Below are 3,710 nucleotides of genomic sequence, written 5' to 3'. Positions count from 1 at the left end.
TGGTGGCAGTCATTCATGCTGGACAAACATGGTATCTTTCTTTTGTAAGGTCACTGATAAAATGCAATAGAGTCAGGTTCTGTAAAGGACTCAATGGAGTGCCAGATGGAAAATTATTAAACGTGGCGAACCCGAAAATTAGTGTTAGAGCTGCAGGCCAGGTGAGAAACTGTCTACATTGAAAAGAGAACTAGCATGAAAGCAAAGTTCCTCAAAGATTGGTCTTGAGGCTGATGCTATTAAATGCTTTCTGTAATGACTTTGCCACTAAAGTAGGTCTGTGCTAGTGTTATTTCCTACCGGTGCAAAGCTGAGCAGCTGGATGAGGGCAGAGGAAGCTGTACTGGCATGGCCCTTCACAGCAGTGTCTCAGTGTACTGGTTCCCTTTGCTAGGTTTACCTGTGGGCACAATGAAATTATTATGAAAACTACGGGCCTACTGAAAGAGAAATTAAATTATCATTTCTTTTTTTACTGAATCGCTTGTCTTTTGATGTAGAGGACAGTTAAGCCAGAGGCAGAGTTTCTCAAAGCATAGCTGAGGAAAAGCTTCAGAAAATCAGCCTTACTTATGTTTTTATCTATTTTTCCAGATATCTCTAACCATACAGGTACTTGAGTTGATAGGTTATAACTATGCTGGTTAGTGTAGTAGACTCCTTCTTGGCTGCACAATTACATTTCTGAAAATGACCTCAACACTTCTTTTCATACCCTGTGGTAATGCATTATTGCAATTGTACTTTGCTCTTCCATTCTACCAAAAGACTCGGGCACTCTAATTTAGCAGAAAGAGCAGGCATAGTTTCCTGTCTGAAGAACAGGAAAGGTCACTGTAACCTTCCTAGGGAAGAAGAGTAGTTTCTCTTTATTAACAGGACTGTAATGCTGTTCTTGTGTAGCAAATCAGCTTACTAAACTATATCCTTCCTGATGCAGTTCTGTAAAGGCAAAATGCCTACAGTTAAGTGAGAACTGAGGAAGTGGCATGGGATTAAATGCAAAATTCAATCTATACACTGAAGGATTAATACTAGGTATTCATATTAGACAATAGAAGAATATCTCTGGGAAATAAGAGCTTTCTAGTGGGTGTGGAAAAGCAACAATTCCAAAGTAGTTGTAAATGGATGCTGATGCATTTATAAGCGGATTATATGACATGGTCCTGAGATAGACAGCAGACAACTGGGATTTGATGATGGGGATGGTCCTTTCCTTTACTGTGTTCCTTCCACAGCAATGTTGCTGCTGTGGCAAGAGCCAGTTTTCTCTGTCAGGAAGGAGAAGAGCCTATGAGAAGCTGTGAATTGCATTAGTGAATACAAGTTTCACATCTTTTTCTATTCAAAACCCTAAAGAAACAAAGATCAGGGGGATATCTGAAAGAAAGATTTCCGGTCTCAGAAGCAAAGACAGTGCATTTCTTGTGACCCGTGTTGTGATGTGGACATTGATCCAAAGGCCAAACCATCTGGGAAAGCAAATTAGAGGTCACTGGTGATGAGCACCTGGAAAGTGGTTGCTGTGGTACTGGCTACAGAAAAGCAAGTTGTGGGAGAAAGGTGCTCTTCATCACCATGTTTGTTTGTTTGTTTGTTTGTTTGTTTGTTTTTTCTGTTTTCATGCACATTAAAAAAAAAGTTTTTCTAAGTCAAGTTTTTGAAAAATCAAGCTCTCCTTAGGTATAGAGGGATAGCCAAATCAAAGAGTTTGTATTTCCAGAGATTCACAGATCATTGACAAATATCTGGCTGATAACCAAGGGATCAAAATGGCTGAGTCACAGGGATGAGTTTTGTATGTGGTGAATATAGAAAATGTTAAATAAATCGGAAATATTATCTCCTGGTTACTGGGTGCAAGAACAGGAGAAAGAAGTCAATAACCATTTTCAAAACTAGAAAATCCTTAGATTATACAGGCAGAGCAACAGGATTAATATGTGCTTTCTAAAGTATATTATAAATACAACTTATCCAAATTTAACCACGGCCATGTGCATGTAGGCTACAGTAGCCTATTAAATATCAACAAAAATATCCACATGAGAGTTCCTGTTTTATAATTTTTGTTGTTATTGTAAAAAATAAGAGATGGTATTATATCAACAGATACTTGAAGCCAGGGCATTTATTTCCGTATATATTCACGTTATTTTAATCAAGCAATCTTTTAAACAGTGTGTACATACTTTTTAAAGTTAGAATCGAAATATTCTGCCCCAAAACTGAGTAACACCATTACTCTCATCATTTTCAAAGTGAATAATATTATACATCTCTTTTAGAGACAGACCTTTTATAAGAATATATTGTCTAACAATCATAAATATAGAACATTTAAACGAAGAAAAGAATGAATGGAATTCCTTTCACACAATTATAGCACCATAATTAAAGATGGAATATATATTAATCATTTCCTTTTAAAACCAAAAAGGAACTTTGAAATCCCACAGGTCATTAAGTTGGCAACTCATTAAAAACAAGACATTTCCCATGCAGCAGCACAAGTGTACTCCTTAGTTTCACAGAACCTAGTCCTGTAAAACTAAAGTTAGATTCATAAAGAAAAACTTGCTATAAAAGTGCTGAACACAGTTAAATTTCCATCCCTCTCTTGTAATAAGCAAATAAGCAGATAATTTCCAAATGGTTTCCTCTGTCACTGTCAGCGCAGTACATCGGTACTATTCTTCCATTTTCCTTTGAAAACAGTAAGACAGAAAGAAATATCATCAGGTCATGTAATATCACATTACCAACTGGAGGGATCCATTTCCCGGATTATCTGGTGATTTCTTTCTTTCTGTCACTGCAAAGAATAATGACATGAAATTCCTGCCTGAGCAATTCACCAGAGTTCCGAAAACTTAACTACAAACCCTTCTCTCATGGGAACTTGTTTAGGGAATCTCCGAATTCCTAGTTATTTCAATGTGGAGCGCCTCTGTGGTTACACTACCTAAAAGAAAATTACAAAGGCTATTAATGTATCACTGGCCAAAGACCAGGCCAGGAAGACATTTCTCCTTGTTCATACGATTGCAGGAATTTATGTAAGTAATGGCCTTTTCTCGGATGTGTTTGGCATTGGTCACAAACAACAATGATGAATTGAACTGCATGTTCACTGGGTTATTTTGGGGTTTTTCCTTACAGGCAGTTCAACAGAGACAGTCATTGTAAATGGAGTTTCCTTAGAAGTACCATGACACGTTTTTATTGTATTCACAGTGAAGGAGGAATGTCCCTTTTCTCCCAGTTGGGATGAAGCTTTAATTCTCTTCTCAGAGAGGGGAGAGCTACAGGAAGTGATTAGTTTTGCTGTAGCTCAGTTATTATTGAGCTTGAGCAGAATGTTAGACTCATGATCTCCAAAGATACCTTCTGTCTGTCATTCTGCAATTCTGTGCCAGCCATGCTGTGAACTGGGTGGCAAGGCCATGGAAGGCAGAATGAAACCACTGAAAAACCGTTCCACAGGGTCTGTGGAGTGGATTGACCTGTCAGCCGCCATACTGACTGACAAGGCTCCCCATCCAGCCTACTCAGTCTAGTGGCTTTAGAGGACCTCGTGGCTCCAGGGAAGCACACATCCTCCTCCACAGTCTTCAGTTGAGACTTTCTCACTGTAAGGCAAGGTGGGAGGAAGAACGTATTCTGAAGCAATACGAGCCTCCAAGAAACAGAACTAATTTTCCCCA

The sequence above is a fragment of the Cyrtonyx montezumae genome, unplaced genomic scaffold (assembly GCF_038088225.1).
Source record: "Cyrtonyx montezumae isolate F1298 unplaced genomic scaffold, pur_monq_1.0 scaffold_13, whole genome shotgun sequence".
In the NCBI taxonomy this organism is placed as follows: Eukaryota; Metazoa; Chordata; class Aves; order Galliformes; family Odontophoridae; genus Cyrtonyx; species Cyrtonyx montezumae.
The sequence above is the reverse complement of the archived record's forward strand: the minus strand, read 5'-3'. Positions refer to the sequence as shown.